Genomic DNA, 25,992 nt, shown 5'->3' with positions numbered 1-25,992 from the left:
TATGTTGCTTATCTGAAACCTCACACATCTGTTCCATATTTACCAGTTAATTGCTTTCGAGCAATGGATGGTTTGTAACAAAGACGGTGCATGGTTGCTAGTTTAAACTAAGTTTTCCTTAGCTGTTCAAAACAGCTTCATCCTTGCCACGCCTGCGCCATGCCATGCCAGGCCTGACAGTTTGCACGTTCACAGCCCAGCTGCAGATGGCCCAGCCATTATCATGGCTCAAGGCTACAGGGGCCTCCCTCTTTTGCTTGCCTTACCTAGTTCAATAGAGCTTAACTGTTGTCTGCATTCTTAGAGGAGTAAACTTGTCTGTACCAAACAATGCTGTTGTTCTCACTGTCCCTTCACATGCTGATATTATGGGAATGCAAAGGTGCGGGGACACCAGGGGTTGAACTAAACTGTAACGTATATACCAGGGGTCAGGGAGCCAAACCCCTCAGTTTCAGCTACCTGAACCTTGGATGCCACAGTTCCAATAAAGCTCTTGAAATATTCCTGAGTCTTGTTTATGACTGGAGTAACAGACCCTTACAATCCTCCTTAGCTGTATACAAATCTGCTAGTCATTTCCATGGATACAATGGCATCCCTTAGGGGGGTCCGTGTCCCAGGCGCCACTCACATGAGATGTGCATATGGCAACCTACCCGCTGCTGCTGCTCGCTCACCCTACTCACTTGCCTGCTGCTACCGCTTGCCTGCCATACTTGCCATCCACCCATCTGCCTTGCTTGTCCACCCACCCTACTTGCACCCCCACTGCTGCCACTTGCCTGCCTTACTTGCCATTTCTCACCACCACCACCATCACCACCTTGCTTGCCTGCCTGCCCTGCCCTGCTCACTTGCTGCTTGCCCGCTCATGCTGCTCACCTGCCTTGCTAGCTCACCTGCCTACAGCTCATCTCCCTCCTGCCCAAGTGCTTCTCGGCACCACAGTGGGGCAGGGCGGCCTCTACAGCATCTCTCAGGCATGCTGCTGTCTCTTGGAGCCTGCAGATTTGCACCAAGGCCCCGGCTTCCCTTTCCTGCCTGAATAAACTCTGCCTTGGTGGGGGGGGGACTTGGCACCCAGGACTTGCCCCAGGTCCTGTTTTATAATGGTACGCCCCTGCATGGATGCCTGTACTGGTGCCAGCTAGTTGATACTAATGATGCTGAGAACTTTTTAATAATTGCCATCAACATTTGAAGTTACCCCTTTTTAATGAAGTGGACATGTTTCTGTCAAGTTGGATTTGTCTTTTGATAGTCTGGAAGATCTGCTTGCAATCAATATTGTGATTAGTTTTGAACTGTGTGGAGGCAGCATTTAAAATCATGGTCAGGCCACAGATGCCTGATTACTATACCCTGTGTCTTTAAGGGATGTATCTTTTAAAAGCATCTAAGTTAAGCTGTATGTGCTGCTTTTGGACCTGCTCAGTTGACAGTATCTTCCCTTTCTTTTTTCCATCTTAGTAGTAGGACATCTTTTGGGTGATTCCTGCCTCTTTGCCAGGGAGACAAGAGCAAGAGTCTTCTTCCTGTATCCTGTGAGATCCTCCCCCTCCAAATCTTTTCCTGCCCAGAGGTAGAGCAGACATCTTGTGCCTGTGCTGTCTGCCTTGTCTAAGCTTTTCTCGGCCTTATACCTACCTTTTGCTTCCTTCTGATGAGTACTCTACCATTCCTTCTCTCTCTCTCCCCCCCCCCCCTTTTCATTCTTGCTACCAATGGTTAGGAAAGGAAAGTTACGAAAGTGAGTCACTGACTCAGATAGTTTTGTCTGATCATCCCAGGATGAATTTCTTTCAGAGGATGACATGCAGGCTCCATTTTTCCCTGAGGTGACTACATTGCAAATTCTGGTAGGCACAACCCACAGGGCTGCCTTAACCAATAACTCGGACAACTATTACAGGCTACAGGTTGATAGAAACTTTTCCCGCCTCGGAAACAGCAGCGGAGACAAGGCAGGCACCGTTGAATGCCTCAGAGGGACAGAGGGCTTCTTTGACTCCCAGGGGTTTAGGTACTGGTGGCCTGACTTTAGAGATTTTCTCAAGAATACAGTGTAGCAGCAGATGGAGCTGTTTTGCCAGCAGCTGGGCATTGGGACTAGCTCTGAGGATCCAGCGTGTCTGTCATCCCCATTAGAGACACCACCCACAGAAAGGGACACAGGGAAGTAGCAGCCCACCAAGGCTGCCCCATAAGAGATAATATTCCCTCCTCTGATAGTGAAGCAGACTCTAGGAAAGAGGGAAAGTTTCTGTTGGAGGATGAACAAGAGGAGGAGATACAAGTGCTTGAGCAGGCTGAGGTTTTCCAAGGCTGAGGATTACCAATATCTGTTATCCAAGACCTTAGCAGTTCTTTAGTTTACAGAAGCACAGGAAGAGTCAGAGAAACCCAAACCAGTCACTCAGTCCAGTCATAAGAAATTCTGCTCCAATACCAACTCAGAAAAATTCCACAATTCTTTGAAAAACAGATGAGGGCAGAATGGGAAAAAACCTATGGCAACCAACAATTTCCATGATTAATTAAGAAACTATATGCTATGCCTGATTATGCAAATGAGATTTTACAGGTACCCCTGATAGATGCACCCATAATGGCTCTGCAGAATTCCAGTTTAATGTTTGAAGATGGAAAAGGAAATGTGAGAGACCAGCTGGACAGAAGAGCTAATCAGTGTTCAAAGAGAATCCACAAAGCAGGGGCCTTGTCGATTAAGTAATTGTCTTCAGCTTCTATCATCTCTAAAGCTGCTGTTGTCTGGGCCAGGAAGCTACTTCAGTTATTCCTGAGTAGCAGCAGCAGACTGTAGGAAGGAGCTATCCAATTTCTCAAAGCTGTGGCATTTATAGCTGACACCACACTGGACTCCTTAACCTTCTTAGCTTGAGCCCTGGCCTCTGCTACGGCTGCCAGTTGTCTTCTGTGGCTCCATGCTTGGCAGGCAAATTATCGTTCAAAATCAATTGTGGCAGCATATCATTTTCAGGGGGACAAACTCTTCGGAGAATCCCTGAACAAAATTATAGTGGAGTCATGAGACAAATCCAAGGCAATGCCCAGGCATCTTAGATGAGCCAATAGGAAAGCTGGAACCAGTTCTTTCTTTCATGGGCAACATGTTCTTCCACATTTCCATCAGGACTTTCATAAAAACAACTGGAACCAATCCTGTCAGTCCTACAAAAGAGGCTACTTCAACAAGTGCTTTCAGCACAGAAATGACAAACCCAAGGCCAACAATAAGTTTGGCAAGGTATGACTTGGGGTTGCTATCAGTGGTGGTGGTGGGGGAACTGTCTGCTTTCAATGAAGTGTGGAGAGAGTCTCAAGCAGATCAGTGAGAGAACAAAGTGGTCTCGGTTGGGTGCACAATAAAATTCATCTCCTTTCCATCAGAATGATTCCTCCTATCTCCAATGTACAAAAATCCCCTCCCCCTCAAAAGCCCAACAGACCACAAATGCTATCCTACACCTGCTGGAAATTCAAGCAATAGAGCTGGTTCCTCAGGAAGACCAGGAAGATGAGTGTATTCCATTTTCTTCACCATCCCAAACGAGAACAGAGACTGGAGAGGAATCCTCGACCTGAAAATCCTGAATCACTTCATGAAGTTGCATCGTTTCAGAACGGAGACTCTTCAATCCATTGTAGAAGCCCTCCAACTGGGGAGTGGGGGTGGGTCCTAGCTTCCATAGACTTAACAGAGGCATACGTCCACATTTCAATATTCCCAAACCACTGAAAGTTTTTACGGTTTTGTGTGGAGGGCAGACATTTTTAATTCTAAATGCTACCATTCAGGCTCTCTTCAAGTCCCCAGAGTTTTCACCAAGATGCCTGTAAACCTGGTGGTACACCTAAGAGAAGAGGGAGTCCATGTCCATTCCTATATCATCAACACCGTGATCACCATTGCATTCCCAGGCCAAACAGAACGTCCAGAGGATGTTGATATGCCTTCAAGAACATCACTTCCTCATAAACTTTCAAAAGAGCTTCCTTGTGAACTTGTAAAAGAGCTTCCAGCAGATAGAGCTTCTGAGAGTGAATACAGATATCAAAATCAACTGTCTTTTCATTACAAAGTAGAAAGCCCAAATGATCAGAGAATAGGCCAGTTTGGTTATTTGCAGCAGAGCCTCTTCAATCATGACATTATCCAGCCTGATGAGGCTCCTTATCTCCTACATGGACATGATACTGTGGAGATGCTTCCATTCAAGGAAACTACAACAAATAATTCAACTCTACCAGATGCAAATCTCCAGGAAAGAGAAATATATCATAGATCCAAGGCAGTCTAAAGCCAGACTTTCCTGGTGGACCAAAACAAGAACTGTAACACAAGGGAGGCACTATCTAATTCAATCCAGAATAAAAATAATTACCAGTTCCAGCCTGGAAGTTGGGGAACTACCCTACACAACATTCCAGTCCAAGGCAGATGGTCCGCAATGGAAATCAAACTTCCCATCAACCTTTTGGAACCGAGGGCCATCCAGAGGCACTTCTGCACTTTCGGAATCAGATATCCCAAACCCATGTCTTGATTCACATCAACAAAATTGCAGCCAAGGCTTATATAAGTGGGCAGGGAGGTTCAAGATCCTCAACTCTTCAAAAGGAGACACATCTCAACCTGATCTTGGCAGAGATAAATACATTGTCCATTTTGGCGGAGCACAGTAAGAGGTAGCCAATGTTACGGTGGACTGGCTGAGTCACCAGACCATTCAGGAGATCAAGTGGCAACTGAAATTGAAAGTTTTCCAATTAGTCATCTCACAGATGGGGCAACCTGTTTGTCACTGCAGACAACCATCAACTCAACAGATTCTTCTCCCATTACTACACCTGACAGTGGAATGACACTCTCACATTGGACTGGCTGTCCGTACTGATGTATGCATTTCCTCTGGTTCCAGTGATACCCAGGATCCTTTGCAAGATCCAGGAGGGCAGAAATCATTTGCTCTATTTTGACTACGCTGTCCATAGTTTTCCGCACTCTCTCAACTGTCATCAGTCCCTCCAGTGCAACTTTCTCACTCCATCAGGGACCTGTGTAGCATTCGTATCCAGCATGTCCACACTTGACCTCATGGAGGTTGAATGCAGCCATCTCTTAAAGTCTAGCCTTAGTCAGGAACTAATGAATATCATGATGGCATCTGAGTGACCTTCTACTAACCACATTTACAATGCAATATGGAAAGCCTTTGTAAGGTGATACAGAAGAAAGAAAGTGAACTCCTTACTTCCTATGGTACTAAACCTATTGGATTTCCGACAGGATGGTGTCCATGGTGGCCTACAATCAGCATTTCTAAGGAGGCAAGTACCGGCCATTAATGCTATCCCATTGTTTAGCGGGTTGGAAACCAGCAGAGCTCCCACATGTTTTTAAAGACAGTGAAAGCTCAGCATTCTCCATAAGTCTATAGGTTTTCCCCCTGGAAACCTATGCCCCATCCTTTTGAGCCAATTAGTGACATTCTCCTTAAGTTCCTTAGAATGAAGGCACCCTTTCTGGTGGCTGTGACTTCTGTCTGAAAAGCCTCGGAGCTTGGAGCCCTCTCTGTCAACCTGTGCATCTTCCAAAAGGCAAGATGGTCTTGAGAACAGACCCAGCCTTCTGTCCCAGCTTGAGCTGCCAGGCAGAGATACAAGGTTACAGCAGGAAGCTGAGTTCAGTTGGAGTCGGGTTTCAGCGTCAGAAGTCCAATCTGTGGGTCAGAGTGCACAGAGTCCACAAGTCAGAGGTAGCATTGCAGCAGTTATGAGCTTTGTTGCATCCAGGCCAGAATATTCTGTGAACCTTCTTGTTTTGCTCTTCCAGCACGTTAGGCTTCATCCTGTGAAGACTTTGTCTCCCCCTGCTGCAGAAGGTGTCTTCTCTGAGCTTGCAGGTGCTCACTTCTTCATTTAACATGCAACAACTCCCTCTGTCTCTGCCTTTGCTGACATGTGGGCTCATTTGAGCTGGGTGCTTGAGTCTCTGCAGCTGGAGCAGGGCTGGATGCATGGCCTGTTTCTGCAGGTACTTCTGGCTCTGGGTTTTGATGTTGTTGTTCACCCTGTAAAGCCTGCAGGGGCCCTGGCTGCTCCAAACCCAGCCCTTGTTGGTTCCCAACCTGGTCTGGGCTTACTGGACTCTGCTCATCCCCTGAAGACTCATCACTCTCCAGGAGATGGCCCATAACACCTTTGTGGCCAAGGTTCTCATCCTTTCATAGGCAACAAGAAATTTGCATATCCTCCTTCTGCCTATAGCCAAAGCTTCCAAAGGAGGTCATGTGGCACAAACTAGATGTAACTCAAAGCTTATATTATTAGGACCCATGATACCATGAAATCAGAAGTTCATAGCAGTATCTCCTCCAAAATTGGGTCAGAAAATCCCCAATGTGGACATCAGTAGATGTTTAAAGAACTGCATCATAGAAGCATATAGAGCCCAAAAGCTTGAACCACCCACAGGCTCATTCCATATATAGTACAGCGATGGACAAAAACACCTCTCTAGAAGAGATCTGAGGAGTGACAACTTGGTCTTCAGTCTCAACCTTCATACGATATTATAAGAACAATCTTTTCAGCTTGGTAGATGCCTCATTTGGGAGACAGATTCTCCAACAAGTACTGGAGGCAAATAGAGATGACCCTTCCAATGTATAGGGACACTGTTATGGGAGGTCCCAAAAGAGGTCCTCTAGCTCAGATTGGAAATGACTGATGGTGCATACCTGTGAAAGGTCCTTTTCATCTGAACTAAGGTGAACATCTTGCCCTCCCACGTCATCTTTGTCACAAGCACTTTGTATAGTAGTTCTTCCTGTTTTGCTTCTCCTCCTGTTCTTATATGTTGCCTTCTATACTCTTTTACAATTATCAGTGTTAGTTGTTAAGTGAAGATAAAAAATTGAAAAGTTAACTGCTAGTTGGAGTTCCAGAACTGAGAGAGATGGGGTGGAACCTGCAGGATACAGGAAGAAGAATCTTGTTCTTGCCTTCCTGGCAAAATGGTGGGAATCACCTAAATTATGTCCTCCTTAACTGAGATGAAAAAGACCTTTCACAGGTAGGCACCAATTGCCGTTCTCTTCCGTGGCTTTTCACAGCTGGGAAATTTCTTTTCCTTCTTTTTGTTTTGCCTTTTCTACATATCCTGAAAGTATGGCCCTCCATGTCTTAAAATGGAAACTCATGGTCAATTTCATTTCAGCTCCCTGGACTCTGAGCTGGACACTTTCAAACCAATATATTACAAAGCACTCTTCTAAGCATATGCCCATAGAAGGAAGTCTCCTTGAGGAGGAAGCAGCCCAGTCACACAGGTGGACACAACCTACTTTGTTCGGATGCAACTGAATAGCTTAGCAAACAGTTGACTCATTGACTGCAACCCAGTTGACCCATTGACTGCAGGATGTGAGCCAAACTGCTGGATGGTACAGCATAGCTAGTTTTGCATGCTCTTTTGCACAGCGAACTCATTGCAAGTGAAAAACTAGCACAGCAGAGAGAGAGAGAGAGCTTTCACCCTCTCTCTTTGCTTTTTGTGCTGGTTTTTCTTGTTGCAGGGAATTTTTAGTGTAGGACTATGTTCCAATGTGTGATCATCTTTCCTATAGTCTGATATGTTTCAGTCTGTCTTATCAGCATTTAAACCTGCATTTCCACTTCATTCCCTTATATGTGACAATCACATCCTTATGCCTAGGAACCGGAAAATGTTTCACTTGCTGTTTTGTGCACCTACGATAGGATCAGGCTATGTGTTTGTGTTACAGTTTAATGGTGTGCATAAATTTGAAAATGTGCTTCTAATGGAGATTCTGTTTTCAGGTTTTCATGCCCTTTTTGTATGCCTTATCCCTTTTTATGTCAATATTTATTAACCTGTTGTCTTGTTGCATAAATTGTACTTAAAGAAATTGAACATCAAAGTATTAGGATGGCCAGCAGATTCCCCCCTCCCTTAAGAGTGGCGGCGTACAGAACTATTAGGTCTAAGCCTGTTTTGCTTCAGATATGAAAAAGGATTTTCTGCTAGTTAGTTGCAGTCTGCTGCCGAAAACAGACAAGTTCTCTTAAGTACATTTAGCTTCTCCATTACTGCAACAAAGCCTCTCATCGAGCTAATGCATTCTTTTCAAGATAATTGCGGCAAACAATAGACACTGTAGAAGGCATTCTTACATTCTGCATGTTAAGTAGATAATAGGTGCTCTTTCAAGTTTGATAAATCTTTCCCCTCTAGTTGCTTGTGACTGCTTATAGAATCAGGTAGAGTTATCTTGGAGACAACTAGGTAACATCCTTTAATGAACAGCTGTGGACTATCTTGATCAATAACTTCAGAGAACATATACTATCATGGAGCAGATTATTAGTATGTGAGGAGTCATGGGAGAGGGCAAAGAAATCTTCAGCACTTTTCCTCATAGGGTTATTACAGGGACCTGAGAATGCTTTTTAGTTGACATTTAGTGACTCATTCCTTCTCCTCCCCAGATTTTTTTTTAATTTACAAGGTTACATTTTATTGTATATCTGAAGAGGTTCTCGAGTCTGCAAAACCCTTACTTCATTTGTAGGTGGCCTGGTTTTACTGCTTTTGTCATTATAACAGTAGTCAGATCCTTTACAATTGAATACAGAGACAAGAGGAGACCTGCAAAAAAGCTGCAGAAAAGCTGCAAAAAAGCTGTTATGGGATCACACACATGTTTACATTGAGTTCAGTGAACTGTTCTCCCTGTTAAATACGCATAAGATTGTGAAATAACACTTAAACTTACACAGTGTGGCTTGGATCCTGTACAACTATTGGAACTGGATCATTGCAGAGCAACAGCCTTGGTCTATCAATGGCTCAATGACATTGAAATGCAAACAAATTTCTCCTTGTTACCGGTGTTATATAAACCATTAAAATCTTGGACAGGTATCTCGGCTGCCCCTTACCTGTCCAATATAACATCTACGAAATGCCGCTGGGCCTTTTCCAGGGCCCGTTTTGATGCTTTTCCATCAGCCAATCTAATGGGCAGATTTCAAAAAATCCCACGACATAGGAGACTATGTGTTTGCAACTCAGGGGAAGTGGACTCTGTATTACATATTTTATTGCATTGTGAACTCCATAAAGGGGAAAGGGAGGCTTTAATTCATCCATTGTTTATCCAGTACAGAAATTTAACTAGAGTTAATTCTGATTCAGTTCTTGTGAGAATTTTGCTGGAAGACCGAGTTTCTCTTATATCTCAGCAGGTAGCTGGCATATAGTAAGAGAAGAGTCATGTTGGGACCAAGAGCCGGACCACATGAGGGTGACCGTGGTAATGCTACAAGCTGATGATATTCTTTGTGTGGATTTTGTATTGTGGATTTCTGTACAAATTCGATTTTTCTTTTGTTTATTGTTCTTCCCTTTTCTTGTTCTTCTCTATTATTTTTTGCTGGCCTAATGGCCGTAATAAAACTGACTGACTGACTGCTACAGCATAAGATTGTGACTAGGAATGCCACAAATTTTACAGAAGTATGTTCAGTTGTCAGACATCCCCTCTTCAACAGGCATGATCAGAATGTGAGCTGACCAGTCATCACACACAGTTGCCAAAGTTTGTAGCTGCCTGTTGGTCAACATCCAGCTCAGTTGATTGGAGAATTAGCTGGAAGTTGGGTTCTGATGTCACTTCCTTATATCCTAGCCTAGGACAAAGAAAAGGTTTTGGAATTAGAAGCGGATTCACACCTGATTGGGGGTGGGGGTCATCTGGGAATGGGCCTCTGATCCACAACCTTCACCCCCAGAAAATTTCCTAGAACATTGGTACTTACTCTGGGCTTTTAGAGACCCACACTTGCAATTTTTGTTGTTGTTATGTCTCATCTGACTTGTGGCAACCCCTGATGGGGTTTTCAAGGAAAGAGATGTTCAGAGGTAGTTTGCCATTGCCTGCCCCCATATCATGCCTTCTATTCTTTGGAGGACTCCCAGGCAAATACTTGCCAGTGTTGACTCTGCTTTGCTTCTGAGATCTGATAAGCTCATGCTATCCTGGGATATCCAGGTCAGGGCTCGCAATTACCATCAATCAAAAGAGCCAGTTCTGGGGAAACCACAGAGTTTTTGGTGAGCTGCCATCATCACATCTGAATTTTCTCCAGAAGTGACATTATCAAGCTCATTACGGTATTTTTTTAAAAAAATATTCCATGTCACTGTTCCAAGCATCAGCAGACAATGGGAGATTACTGTTCAGGGGTTTGGCAGGCCTGCTTCCATCCTGGCATGAGGCCCATACCTCAGGGAGGATCACACCTTATCCATCCTCCACTACCTCTGGGGGTGGCTGTTTGGAGAACTACCTGCTAACCAGGCAATGGCTTGCCCACTTTTCTGGAATATTTGAGTGAGTGCAATTTGGGGAATAGTGCCTTGAGTGGACAAGTGGCACATTCGAGAGCCACATATGTCTCCTGAGCCTATACAGCAAGACTTCTGATCTTCAGCTTTTCTGTTTACCCAGCAATTATTCCTAGGAGAGAATTGACTAACCCCGGGGAGGGGGGTGGGAATCCACTGTGCTGCACTGAGGAAATGAGGAGCAATCAACTTCTGTTCTTCTTGCTTACAAAAGGGAAAAAAGAAATAGATGGTTTCTCTTCTCTCCCCTTTAAGCTGGGGTGGATGGGCAGGAGTGATTGGCTTTCTGATATCCCCGTTGTAAAAGGGAGATGTGAAACAGATCATTTCTCTTTCATCTTGTTCAAGCTGAGGATGAAGCTGACTCTCAGTTGATCCCTCATCGGCTGGAGTCAACTTCTGATGGCTGCACTAGATGTGATGGCTGTGACTAGATGTGAACAACCAAACAGCCTGTTGATGAGCCTCGATTGCGATTGGTGAACAGGATAAAAATGACCTGGCAGGTGTTCAAGCTTGCTGTACTGTGACAGAAGCTATTTACTCAGATCCCAGTACCTGGAAAGCTGCTTTTTTTTCCTGATGAAGTTGGGGAAGTAAGTAAGTAGCCTGTGCCTCTCCCCTTCCACATCAGCTTTATGGAGGAAATGTACCTTTACAGTTGCTAAATTGATGGTCTGAGTTGGAGAGGGTAGCTACTGTCAGAATTTCAGGGTCTTCATCTGGAAAAATTAAAGAAATATTTACTCATAGGGCTGCTTTTCCTTATCCACCCCACCACAAATCTTCAGTTTACCAGCATTAAAGGAAAATTTCCCATAAAGCTGCTATGTAGGGGGTGAAACAGGATAAGGAGGTTACTCCTCTTTTGGCCTCTAATAGCTATTTTATGAGTAAAATATCCCTTTAATTCTCCTATATGGGTGATTTAGGTTTGTGTGAGCAGCTGCTATCTGAAGCTTTCTTCAGCTTGTAACATTGAAAGGGATACTTCTCCATAGGACTGTTTTTGTGGGGGGAGGGGGATAAGCCTGTTCCCCTTCCCTGCCCACCCACTTCCAAGCACCAGCCATAGAAGAAAATAGATCTTTAACATTTCTGATTCAGGGTTTGTGAAAGCATCTTTCGCAAGCCCCTGTGCTCAATGTAGCAGTTTTAGACCAGCATCTAGATCAGTGCTTTGGAGATTCCAGAGCTCTGATCCAGTCTCTTCTAAAGGTGTGTAGCGGCAACTCTCTAATACTGCAGTTTGGAAGGGAGAAGCAGGAGCCTGTGTTGGAAGCAGCTGGCCTCCCTTCAGCTCATGAACAGGCATAGTAATGAAGACAGCATCATTTCATGAATCATCTATATTTTTGATTTTCCTCTCCCCTACATTTTCAGGTGCCTGTGCAAAATAATATTTATCTACATGCCTGGAAGTTTTCCCTAGTATACACATGCTTACCTTTTTCTTGTTCATAGTCTTGTTGTACTGCTTTTATTATCTACATGGCGCTAGAACTTTACTATTAAATGTAATAATAGAAGTCAATAAAGAATCGCCTGAGTGGAACAATGTGGAAATCATATCCCAAAAGGTCACCTTGCAGGATTTGCTCAGGAAATGAGCAAACTGGTCTTTTGGTGAATTACAAAGGCTGCTGTCCCAAGGACACTTTACTGGGAATAATCCCATTGAATAATATGGTGTTACTTCTGTGCATACGTGCTTAAAAGACATGAATTACTACATGCTGGGGGAGAGTCCCCCAAGAATGTCGACACCTCTACCTTGTTTCTTTGTGGGCTTGCTTTGTGGATTTCATCATCTGTATAGGAGCTGGCCTGTTTACTATTAAGTATAATGAAGAGCCTTCTTCTGCACGTGTGCTCATGAAGACCTAATCCTTTCTTGAATGCTCTGTGGAGCTTCTTGATGTCGACCATATTTTGAAAATTTCACTTTGACATTTTATACTTAAAATGGAATTAGTGGGTGGAGATAGCTAACTTTAAATTCCATAGGTCAATGGAAACCATTGTGACAATCTAATTTAACTTCAGATGCATAGTATTTGCCAAGAGATCAAAGTATTTGTTTCTCTGAGCATGTGATTTTTCCTACCAAGGGGGAAAAAATCTATTCTAGAGTTCTCAGCTGCCTTTGGCCAAATTACTATTGTCTGTTCAGAATGTGCATTCTCCCTCTAAAGGAAAATCTTGTTCAGTGAGCCTCATAAGGTACTGTATTTACACAGAAGGAAGGCAAACATGAATGTAAGATAATCTTCATACAAAAGTTATGAGAAGGTTCATTACTTTACACAATTGTCACTTGTATGCAAATTTTAGATGCCCCCCTCTTTTTTCCTTGAGGGAATATGTGTGAAAACAATAGCGTTTCAGCTAAATCCCAGAATCCTCTGCAATGCTTTCTAGAAGGGAAGGCAACTTCAAGAAAGAGTTCAAGAGTCATACTGCTTTTTTACGAGATTTGAACTCGTTTCCTTGTCATGTGAACTCCTTTCTTGGTGATAATAGAGGAAGAGCAATATAATCATTCCTGTGAACATAGACTAAATATGTACCTTCCCAACAATGGTTTTCTGTTTTGTGTTTCTTGAGAGTGCATCCCCCCCCCCCAACTTACAATTTAATTAACTTGGAACCTAGTTTCATGTTATGCTTGCCACATGTGAGTTGCCCTGCAATATGAATTTTCTGCCTGTTGAGAATTTTGAAGTGTCTATTCACTAGTAGGCAGAACAACTGGAGGGGATAGAAACTTCTCACGCGGTGAAGGTATAGCTGCTGGCTGTCTTTCTCCATCCATTTATCTCCCCTTATTTTTGTTCTTAGAGCTAATTTCCCCTACTCCTCCCTTTCTTCAAGTTCCTGGGAAAATGAACTGCTAAGAAGAGGCACTAAATATTTAATTCTCTCTCTCTCTCCAGCTATATTGAAGAAACTAAGTTTTAATATGGTTTCCATCTTCAAGGCATTTATGTGTAGTGAGCACGATGTGCCTGAATCCTCCCATCAATAATAGAAGTAGATTAAAGTTTTTATATGATAGATGAACATTTTTTCTGCCCCTTAAGGTGTACTGCTCCTATAGTGTACTGCTGTTTTACAAGTGCTCTGCCACCACCCATGATATCAGACCCTCACAGATCAACACCACAGACCACAAACTGAGTTGCAAATAGAAAAGCAGGAACTGAAAAGGGTCTACTGAGTAGATAACTAGCAGGTGAGCTTAAAGCATTTTGCTTCGGTAATTAGGCCCCCTGCAAATAAAACATAATATCTGTTAGCCTGGGAACTAGGGGTTTCCCTATTTGGGAATTATATATGCAGCTATGTATACATTCTCTCCTACTGGGCAATAATAGCTCCACCAGGGGAGACTACCATCAGGAAAACAGCAAAGAGTTAAGTCACACCTGCTTCATCATAGCCCTGATCCAAATAGAACCAATTAGGAAAAAAATATAGGAGATCCACAATCACAGTAACTTTTCTTCATACAGCTCTCTGGATTTTGAGATTTCTGCAGGCATTGCCCACAGGCATTCTATCATATTTTTGCAGTGTTGAAAACTGTTGTTTTTGCTCGTGTTATTCTGTACAATGCTGTGTACATTGGGGTCACATAAATATAATGCCGTGACATCTTCTACTTACACAAGGAAAACACTCTTTATATCAAGAGTCTTGAACTGGAGTTCACTGAACTGACTAACTTGACAAGACCTCCTGCTTCATGGGCAGAATTCTTAAGTAATCTGTATTCTGTCTCTTGATTTCTTTTTAAACTACCCAAGTGGAAATATGTGGGAGATAAAATTCGTAGCATTACAAAGCTTCTGCTGAAAGCTACTTTTCATTGGCATATTTAATGCTATGTCATCTTTATTCATTGTCACTTTAAAATCAATTTGGATCTAACCTTTACGAAAGATGGAAAGTGTGCTTTTAATAATCTAATATCCTTAATGTGTTGGGCAGAGTAGATTTAATCAGGTGTTCAGCAAAAGGTGCAGAAAAAGATACAGTGAGGAATCAAATAACATTTGTAGACTCCATATCTGGTTGAGGACTGATAAGAGACCTGAAATGTTTTGCAAAGTGTCACTCTTTTGAACTGGACCCCCAGTGGATAAACTGATGCTCTTTTGTGCTCCATCTGAATAAGAACCAGTGTTCAAAGGCTTGCTATCATACTCCCATCAGTGTACGTTAAGATCAAATCAATGGAAAAGGCTATCTTAGAAGCAAAGTGTGAGGGCTGAAAAATACTAAATTAAGGAAAAATCTGGAAAATGTCACTAAATGAACAGTGCAAGTCCCAACTGGGGAATCTGAGCAAATTCTTACATGAGGTGTATTGTCGAAGGCTTTCACGGCCGGATTCAACTGGTTGTTGGGCGGTGTGGCCGTGGTCTGATAGATCTTGTTCCTAATGCTTTGCCTGCATCTGTGGCTGGCATCTTCAGAGGTGTATCACTGAGAGAAGTCTGTTATGCCTTTGCTGAGCCAAGGATTTGGACTTGAGTTCTGTTAGATGCCTTGTTACTATTTAGCTTTAGTTCTCAGTATGTAAAGTAGAAATTAGGACATTTAGGACATTTAGCAAAATGTCTTATTCCCAAGAAATTACTGGCTCAGAGTTTATAAAATACCTTTTGTTGGCTGGTGGGTTTGGGAGAAGAGAAGGAGGAATGAGAATGACTCACTTCCCAAGTACAGCCAGCCATTCAGTGCCATAGAAATGTATGACCCTAATCAGGAGAAAAGCAATGGACACCTAGAGTCACACCTAAAGCTATAGAGCACATTAGAACTGGGAACAGAGTAGATACAAAAGCAGGCCTTGTTGTGGGAAAAGAAGGAACATGAAGAAGAAGAAATCATATTTGCCACTCTCCCTATGGAATTAAGCAGTCTCCGTTTTACTAGAAACCTTTTAATTTAAAACAGCGATTGCTACATGAAATTGGCGTCCCGCAAAACCCTTACTTAAAAATCCTTCTAACAAGGGAAGGGGGGGGGGCATGGTGGGTCCCAAAGATGTAAAGGAAAACAGAGATGTACATCCCAAAGATGTACAGGAAAACAGAGGGGACACAATTCAGCAACTGGTCTCTCCAAAGGCCTGGTGGAACAACTCAGTCTTACACGCCCTGGCGAAATCGCCGAGATCCTACAGGGTCCGGACAGCTGGAGGGAGAGTGTTCTACCAGGCCTGGGCCAGAGCCGTAAAGGCCCTGGCCAGAGTGGAGGCCAGTCACATCATCGAGGGGCCAGGGACTTCCAGTAGATTGACCTCTGCCGAACGCAGAGGCCGAGTAGGGACATATGGGGTAATGCGGTCTCGAAGGTACGAAGGTCCCAGGCCATGTAAGAACTTGAAGGTCAACACCCACACCTTGAAAATGATTCGGAATTCAACTGGAAGCCAATGCAGGTGGCGCAGCACAGGCTGAATGTGATCTCAAAAGGCGCCCCCTTTAAGCAAGTGAGTCGCTGCGTGTTTGACCAGTTTTAACTTCCGGATCAGATTGTGTCCTCATAATTGGCCAGCTGGCAGTGGCAGCCCCTGGAGACAGTAATTTCAGATGTAGACTCAGCATACCATATATACTCATGTATAAGTCGTGTTTTTCAGCACATTTTTGTGCTGAAAAAGCCCCCCTCGACTTATACACGAGTGAGGTGTATTTTAAAAAATATTTTGGGGTTTTTACTTTGTCGGCCGTCAGGGGGCATAGTTTTTAGGCTAGCGGCACCAAAACTTCAGGCTGCCATCAAGTGACACTCCTGATGCTACCAGCCAAGTTTGGTAATGTTTGGTTCAGGGGGTCCAAAGTTATGGACCCCCAAAGTGGGTGCTCCCATCCCCATTGTTTCCAAAGGAAGGTAATAGTAGATGGGGCTACCCTTTTGAGGGTCCATAACTTTGGACCCCCTGAACCAAACTTCATCAAACCTGGGTGGTATCATCAGGAGAGTCTCCTAAAGATACTGTGAAATGTTGGTACTGCTAACGTAAACATTCCTCCCCTGAGAGGTTGTGTGAATGTCCCTTCTAAAATGACACCTGCCATGTGCAATTTTAAAAATATGTACACTAAAGACATTGGAAATCTTCTAGGCAGGATGGAATGAATGAAGTTTCTGCCTCTGGATGTTAAATACATTAGTCTGGTCCTCTTGTTACCCTGACTCTTTTATGATACCTATTGCTACTACAGCTACCAAGGAAGGCATGTTTTTATTCCCTCCTTTCCCCCAGCCCTCTTTGTTTTACTGATGCCAGAGACAGTGTTGAGTGCTTTGCTCACATAGGAATCTGTTCAAGATATATTATATTTAAAACTTGAACATATATACTGGCTATAGCTGCTCCCCCCCCCCCCCCCAGCTACTGTCTCAGTTCTGTTTTCATCAGTCAAGGATGGCCTTGAATAGGCTGTCAGTTGTGCCTGGTTTATTTATCTGAAATGTAAACATGAATGAAACATAAGCTTTCCTTTGAAGGAACAGTTGGATGTGACTGCAGTTGGATGCTGCAGATCATAACTTTTTGAAAGGACATCACCTTACAGGAGGTGAAGTATTTACAGGTTAATATGCATCACCAAAAAAAAAAGGAATGATCAAAAAAGACCAAGGAAAATAGTTATAAGGTACTACAGTAGGAAGCATTTATTGAGACCAGGGAAAGTGAATGCTGAAAGACATGCATCCTTGCAGACACAGTGTCAGAGACTGTTTCTTTGCCTAATTTTAACTGACCAGGTTCATTATGTAAGATAGAAGTAGCTATTTATTTTACCTTTTATTTATCCATTTTTACCCAAGTAATTCATAATAGAAATATTTTAAAGCCAGCTGTTAACATGCCTTGATCTGCAACCCCCAGCAATACTGTTCTAACATATATTTTAAAGAGTTCAGAAATCCTTCTTGTTTCATTGCCTTCTGCTGCACTGAGTAAAAGTGCAGATAAAGAACAAAGAACACCCCCCCCCCCGCCCCGGTAAAGGACACAAAAGGGCAAGTTGTGTATAACAAAATGCAAGGAGGGGTTGATAAATTATGTCTATTCAGATTGTTGGGGGAGCATGCCTATTCAGAGTGTAGGTGAATGTAAGGTCCTTGGAATGAATTCAGATTTTCCTCCATCTTACAATCAAAGTAGTATATCAAATATAACAGGCGAGGGAGTGGGAAATCAAATACACTTCAGTGGTATTGTAGGGTTGCAGATAACAATTGTATGGCTTAGCATATTTTGTTCAATATATAGGCAGCTTTTCCATTTAGAGGCTTCGGGCAGTCAAAATTTCCATGGAATCACATGTCTCCCTCACCTATAGTTCCTTGACCCTTGAGGAACAGGAATTGCAAAATATCTTGCAGTTTTGCTAAAGTGAGACTTTTCCACTATTACTGCCTGTGCTATACTATACAGTTTGTACTTCTACTGGATTATAGCTCTGGGATTTGGCACCGCTCTTCAGGAATTGTGACAAATTAGCCAAGTCAGGTAACAGAACAATGGCTCTGTATCAGGCAAAACACCAATTCTTCCTGGACTTCCTCAGACATTAGACAAGTACAGTGATCCTTGACAGTTTGTTCTGCAGCTAGAGAAGAGCAGCATGCCATGACCTGGGCATGGTTGTGTACTTATTTCTTGGGCAGGGCTCTAAAGACACCATGACCACCACTTACGGATGCAGCGTGGGTTTCTGCTTTGCCCATTCCACTCTGCAGCAGAGGTAACTACAGCACTCTGTAGCACTGCCCCTTTGGGGGTGCAGGATTGGTTATGGATGGTGTTCTCAAGGTATTCATTTTTAAAAAATAGGTCTTATGCCTGTCAGCTTTTGCTTATCTTTCCTTTTTGGCAATTCTTGCCCTCAAACAATTTAATTGTGTATTTGTATTGGGAGGAACAGAAGTTGCTTTGTGGCCATGGGGTGTAGCAGGATATAAATCTAATAAATATGTCATATTATAATACTATTTTCCTTGCCTTTTTCTCCATTGTGCTTGGAGAAGGTTTACTCTTATGAGGCAGAGTTTCAAATTGTATTGGTTGGAACCGTACTTATTTCCCCTATACAGAAATTGGTGGAACAAAGAAATCCAAGGAGACTGGTGTCCTCTGGAACCAAGACTGCCCTTTCTGTAAAGGGCATGGGGTTTTGGTGCAGTGCTGTTACTCCTTACTGTGTTTTTGTGCAGTGCTGTTGCTCCTTACAGTGTTCAACCCTTTTGGGTAGAAATGACCATCTGCTGCACTTTCTTGTATAACAGTGCACTTTCTTAATTTCATAGCAGTATGATATGAAAGATCTGTGAAACCTGAACAGATAATGAACAGACTAATAGCTGGATCTGATGAGTGATTGGTCCTAAATGAAGATGCAGAAGTGCTTCCTTTCATTCTCCCACCCCTTTTATTTGACCATCACGACTCCTACCCCCTGGTTTAAACTCAGTAAAGTAGCATTAACCAGCTTTTGTTGGTTTAATGCTTTTCTTACAGGAAGTGAATCAGAGCAACAATGTTAGATTGGGGAGCTGTCTTGTTGCACATTTGTCATGTCCTTGCTGACCTGAATCCTTATTCATTGTAATTCTATTGTCTTGAGAAGCCAGCGCTTGAGAGTAGAAGGGGTTGGGTGCAATATTTTGCATCAGGTAAACATACTGTGATAGTGGTAACCATACCGGAGCCCCTCGGGGATAGGGCGGTATAAAAATCTAATAAATAAATAAATAAAAATAAATAAAGCATATGTTTCTAAACAATATTAACATGAAATATTTTATTCCAGGAGTTGCAGGACCCTGCCTGGACTAATAACTACACAGGTCAGGAGGCTGGTGGAGCGGGATGAAACTAGACTTTTCCCCTCTTCCACCAGTGGAGCTATACTGACCGTAGAGGTAGAAAGTATAATTTCATTGTATTGTCGAAGGCTTTCAAGGCTGGATTCAACTGGTTGTGGTGGGTTTTCCAGGCTGTGTGGCCGTGGTCTGGTAGATCTTGTTCCTAATGTTTCGCCTGCATCTGTGGCAGCCATCTTCAGAGGTGTAGCACAGAGGGAAGTATGTTACACACAGACTTCCCTCTGTGCTACACCTCTGAAGATGCCAGCCACAGATGCTGGTGAAACATTAGGAACAAGATCCACCAGACCATGGCCACACAGCCCGGAAAACTCACCACAACCTGTATAATTTCATTTTTCCCCTCTCCTTCAGCCTTCAAACCTGCATGGCTATTGGTCCATGTGAGTCCTTTGATCTCAGGAATAAACTTTCCTGGGGTCAGAAAGGGCTGTTGGGTTGTGAGAGAGTGGCTTGCCTGGAGATACCATAGGGAGTTTATGGTAGAGGTGACATTTAAGCTGGTGGTTACCCAGGTCATAGTTTATTTTTCAGTCACCATACCAAACCAGCTCTATTTCAGTTGATCCGGTAAATATCTAGCATCTGTGGATTAAAATATTTTGCCTGTGTAACTATCCATCTGAGAATGTGTTTAGCTGACAGTGATACTATTTCTTCTGCCTCTCTGTATGACGATCTCTCTGTAACATACACAGTCTTATAAAGGTACTGCCTTGGGGATTTTGTGTGATGGTATATGGTGCATGGGTTGAGTAGTGCAAGTGAATATTGTTCTAGAACTTCCTTGGGTAGTCTGCAGTTCATCCCAGTAATTCAGGAAAGAGGGATCCACATTATATGATTCTTACTGGATGTTCAGCATGTGCTGAGGATTTAGAAAGCAAAGGCATTAAAAGCTGCTTTTGCATGAGTGTATGTCATAATTAATGTCACACCTGAAAGCAGCCTGTCTGTATTCTTTTTATAGTGATTTTTACTACCCTTCAGAGAGAATCCACTTGTAGACTGGCAGTAAAACAGTAATATTTGCTAAGCTATTAAAATCAATGATACAACATGCTTCTTTTTTGCCTATCTGAATATTCCTACTAACCTGTAATAAAAACTCTGGTTTGTTGGTTTCACTTGATTTCCTTCCTCTGTTTGAAGCAAGTTTCAGTAATATGCTGAAGTCTAACTTTTCCATCAACCCCCACCCCAATACACAAACAATACACAACCCCCCCCACCCCAATTCACACAAACACCCACCAAACAGGCTATTTAAAGTAACTAACCAGTGCAATCTTGTGCAGCGTTACCTCATTCTAAGCCAGTTGTAGTTAATGGATAGGACCTGGAGTAACTCTCTGCATAGGGTTGCACTATAAATTGCCTCAGGGCTGGAAAGTTAATTGTGCTCTGCTTCTTTGTGTATGGATGATCTGAGTTCCAGATCTTACCGTACATACTCGTGTATAAGTTGATCCGCATATAAGTCGAGGCACCTATTTTTACCACAAAAAACTGGGAAAACTTATTGACTCATGTATAAGTCGAGGGTGGGAAATGCAGCAGCTACTGGTAAATTTCAAAAATAAAAATAGATACCAATAACATTACATTAATTGAGGCATCAGTAGGTTGAATGTTTTTGAATATTTATTTCAAATAAAAATAGTAAACTAGCTCCTTAAGTGGAAAAGAGGGTCAACAAGAACAATATGGTCTCAACAATAACTTTAAAAGTACAAAAACCTTAGCTCAATCAGCAACCAAGCTAAAACACAAGAGTTAAAATCCTTCAAAACTGGATTCCTCCTCATCATCTGTATGTCCAAATGTAACCCAACTTAGATTTTAAGAGGGATATTATCAGAAATGGAAAACCTACTATTAGCTTCCATTGTAAACAATGGGGGATGGAGCACCCCCTTTGGGGGTCAATAACTTTGGATTCCCTGACTCAAACTTCACCAAACCTGGCTGGTATCCTTCTCCTTCCTTCAGGCTCCAGGTAGCATGGTGTGGCTGCTGGACCCTTCCAATTTGCAGTCCTTTAAACTCAACGTGGATGCACTGGTACTTCCAGTAGTTTTGATAAGTTCATAATTAACAGCTCCTCTTTTATTCTAATTGCTCCGAGACTAAAATTTCTGCAACATGGAGCCTTTTGCAAAATGCCACTCCAAGTCTCTTGGTTTTCACTAGCTACTGTACCATGGCAACCATAGCTAAGGAGCATTGTCCATAAAGATATGCTCAAAGTGGCTTACAAGATCAAATTAAACATATGATCCATTATAAAGCTACTAAAATCAAAGTCAATTAAATCAGTAAAACAGCAGCATAAAAGTTATAGTAAGCAGCTTCACGAGGTAGAGAACAGACACAATAAAGCAATTTCAGTGGGGGAAACTGGAGGCAAGATACAAATACCATTAACAGCAAACATGGGGCTTTCCCAAATGTCCAATAACAGTAAATCCCGAGACTCTCTTTCTCTTTTTCCAAATATGTAAGTTTTTCTTTCAAAAAAACCCACTCTGACGTTCATGGTTTTAAAGTCTTCCAATAAATGATTAACACATTGATCAAAAGTAGCAATCTTTCTGTCTTTCTTTTAAATGTTATTCAAGTCATCCATTTTGTTCACTTTTCTATTGGAATCTAGTATAGTTTCTGACATTAAGTCAATTTTAGCCAGCAATTCCTGAGTAGTAAATCTGTTAGGCATCTCCACAGCACTTTGCGCTTGGGCATTCTTCTTATGAGGTGTCCTTTCTCAAGGGCATGTCGCAAAATGGTGCTTCCATGCCCCATGGTAGCTACACCCCCCTGCGTCCCGTGGTAACTACACCCCCCTGCGCCCCACTTACCTGAGCTGGTGCCATGCAGCCCAGGCTCCAGCTGACGGCCCAGCCCCTCTGGCTTGACCTGATCGGCTGAGGCCTGCCCGAGGGTGGGGGCAGCACCTGGCTGGCTGCTCCACCTCCTCCTTAGGCAGCCAGCCCGCAGCGGCGCAGCCCAGCTCCAGGCCTGCCCAGCCAGAAGTGTTGGGGGTGGGTCAGAAGTGTGGGGGGCAATTTTCCTTCCCCCGCACTTGACTCACCAGGGGGCACCCAAGGCGTTTGTCCCAGATGTCCGCATTATAGCTGCACAACTGGCTGTGTGCTGCCAAGTTACTTCTGCCTTATGGTAACCTCAATAAAATGTAGGACTCAGCCTTTAATTGTTCCTTGCTTAGCAGGTGTGATGCAAGTTTCACTCTGTATCTGACTAGTTGTCATAGCAAATGCAAATAGAACTGTGAGATATGTACACTGAAAAGTGCTGTTATGTTGAATGAACATGCTTTATTGAGAGTAGGTTCGATTAAGGAATAATGAACAAGGTATTCCACAGAAGCTTAGGAAGGGCCTTCAACTCAAGATTTTAGTTGGAAATCAGACTGCCTAAGTAGGATTTGAATAATTTACAGAGAAAGCTGTGGGCTCTTCTTTTTCTGTGTTGGTGGAATCAGATTTCTAAAATGTAGACAGCCTGAGTAGAGCCCACTTGGCTGAATTTCTCATTGTGTATGTTTGTGAACCTAACCGATGTCTGCAAAATTGAGCATTTATCTTGAAATATTATTTACCACTGGTCTTCTTGGTGTGGCCCCACATTTGAAATTGCTCCTTCTCACGGCTTCCATTTGGCAGAATTTCCCAGCTCCAGGAAATCAGGAACTGAGGGAGGAGGGGGTGCGCACCATTTGGAGCACGTGACAGCTTTGGTGGGAAGAACTGTTGTGTTTTTTTCCAAATGGGAGGAATGCTCCCTTCCTTAGGGAGGAGTTAAAACATTCTGCTCAACAGTAGACCATGCAGGTGCATTCCCAGTGGTGGGATTCAGCAGGTTCGCACCACTTCGGCAGAACCGGTTGTTAAAATGTAAACAACCAGTTGTTAAATTATTTGAATCCCATCACCGGAACCAGTTGTTAAATTATTTGAATCCCATCACCGGAACCATTTGTTAAATTATTTGAATCCCACCATTGTGCATTCCCAAATGTGTGTCTGCACAGAAGACCTCGAGGAACAGCGATTACAAGCCTGTTTTCTTGTATTTATACATGTGTAATATCTGCCTCTACTCAAAGGTGGTTATTCTAATGAGGCGGCGTGCTATTTCCACTGTCACTTTGTTATATATTTTTGTTTGGAGACTTTTTTTTAGTAAGGCCGTTTCCGCACGGCCAAAAGCAGCGACGCGATGACGTCGCAAATTGCGACGCATCCCAAAAAAAGCGTTCACACAGACAGGCGGAGCTGCGGGCGTCCGCAGCCCCGCAGAAATGTGACGGTTCGCACGGAAGCGCTGCGGAAGCGGCGTCTCGCGATGTTAGCGCCTTGGCGCTCGCGAAGCCGTGCAGGCCCGACGCCATTTTTGGCGACAGCTCCGTGGCGGCTGTTCGCACGAGTGCGGCGTCGATCGTCACATGGGGAAAAAGAGTGGTTTTAAGCGTTTTCTGAATACACCGTCTTCGCGCCGGTTTAGCGTTTTCGCGACGGCGCGACTGCGCACCTCCGCCGCTGCGCGTGCGAACGCTCTCGCTCTGACGCTTCTTTTTCCGTTGCGACGACGTCATATTTTGCCCGTGCGGAAACGGCCTAAAACATTTTGAAAATAACAGCGCTTTCAGTGTTTCCAACAGCCTGATCCTTTTAAACCTTATTTTTCAACTATTCATTTTCAGGGTATATCTTCTGAACATTTTTTTGAAAAAATTGCAGCAAAAATCATGCCAACTGAAAATTGTTCTTCTTGTTTTCCAAATGCAATGCTGAAAGAAAGGATTTGAATTAATTGGAAATATCTTACCAGTATTACCGGATTTACAGATATGGAAAGTATCAATACTTGACATTTGCCATATGTTTTCTGTTCTTTTCAGCTTGCTGATTCCTTTTCACTTTTGGCCAAAGAGAGGAATGCAAGCTATTTATGCATCTTGGATTAACTAACTTCAGTGATCATTTTAGTTCAGAAAATGTTCTATACTTTGGAATGAAAATAGAAGAAGTGTGGTTTGTAGTGTTTGGCAGAAAATATGTTTGTTGAGCCATTTCTATGTGGATTGGTGGTTCTGGATTCAATATTTGGGGAGGTGGGATTTTTTCCAAGCTTCCCCACACCATTATGGTTCGGGCTGCCTATTTTCTGTTCAGAAATTCCTTGAGATTTGGGTATGGAGCCTGCGATGGAGGGGGGACTTCTGTGGGGTATAGTGTCATAAAGTTCACACACCCCCAAAGTAGCCATTTTCTCCAGGGTAACTTTTGTCTGTCATGTGGAGATCAGTTGTAGTTCCAGTAGTTCTCCAGCCCCATTCTCAGAAACTTAGTGGTGCAATCCTGAGGCTTGCCAAGCTTTTCTTCAGTCTTCCGTAAATCTGCTTTGCTGCTAAGTTTTGAGATAGATAACAGCAAAGACTGGGGGGCTGATCTGTAGGTGGAAAAGTTCAGATATTCCTGTTTTCACTAGGATTGCCTTTGGCCAAGTTTGTAAACTAATTCTTTTTAAAACCGAATAGACTCCCTAGTTACATTGGAGGGCTCAGGGTGGCAATACAACAAAAAACACAAAACATCAATAAAATCCTTAAAACATTATGAGCAAACAACTACAATATAATCACCCCTAAAAACAGCTAAAAACAAGCAAGATGGCGTCTTAACTCAAATATCCCCTGGGAGGCCCGTGTACTATGGTCCCTGCTAGGCACACCAGCTAGGAGCCTAATGGCTGCATGTTGAATAAGTTTCAATTTCTGGATCAGGGTCAAGGGCAGACTTGCGTACAGTGAGTTACAATATTCTAATCTGGAGGTGACTGTTGCATGGATTACTGTGGCCAGGTCAAAACAGGAGAGATATGGGGCCAGCTGACGATCCTGGTGGAGATGGTAGAAAGCAGTCTGGGCCATTTTGGTAACCTGAGCCTTCAAAGAAAGCTTGGAGTCCAGGACCACACGCAGACTGCGAACCGATGAAGTCAGATGTAAAGCCTCGCCGTCCAGCCTAGGCAAACGAAAGTCGACTGACTTCTTTCCCTGACCTACCCACAGAACCTCTGTTTTTGCTGAATTCAGTTTCAACCTGCTAGCTCTTAACCAACCAGTCACAGCTTCCAAACACCACTGAAGAGCATCAGGGGCCAAGTGCGGCCTACCCACCAACTTAGGGACAAGCTGGTTGTCATCTGCATGCTGATGACACCGCAGCCCGAAGCTCTGGACCAGCTCAGCCAGGGGATGCATATAGATGTTAAAAAGCATCAAGGAAAGGATCGTCCCCTGTTGCACCTCACAATCAATGGAACTCTCCTCCCCTGACGCCTGGAACTCTCCTCCCCTGACATCACCTGCTGTCCTCGGTCCCAGAGAAACGAGTTCATCCAGCACAAGGCTGTCCCCGTACCCCGACATCAGTGAGGCAGTAGACCTCACAACTCACACACACACACGCCACAAAGATCAGATCAAGAGGTCTAATAACACCGGCAGCACTGAACCACCTCTGTCTAACTGATGCCGAAGCTCGTCCACAACAGCAACAAGAACCATCTCAGTTCCATGACCAGAGCAGAAG

The 25,992-nt window shown here is 43.4% G+C and overlaps 1 protein-coding gene across 5 annotated transcripts in view; it reads left to right on the top strand.

Annotated features, from left to right (window-relative positions):
- The window catches only part of CHID1 (chitinase domain containing 1), a 132,888-nt gene that overhangs the window by 26,927 nt on the left and 79,969 nt on the right, over positions 1-25,992 (top strand). The gene's annotated exons all lie outside the window — the stretch shown is intronic.

The sequence above is a fragment of the Sphaerodactylus townsendi genome, linkage group LG02 (genome assembly GCF_021028975.2).
Source record: "Sphaerodactylus townsendi isolate TG3544 linkage group LG02, MPM_Stown_v2.3, whole genome shotgun sequence".
NCBI lineage: Eukaryota > Metazoa > Chordata > Lepidosauria > Squamata > Sphaerodactylidae > Sphaerodactylus > Sphaerodactylus townsendi.
Note: the sequence above shows the minus strand (reverse complement) of the source record. Positions and strands in the feature narration are given on the sequence as shown.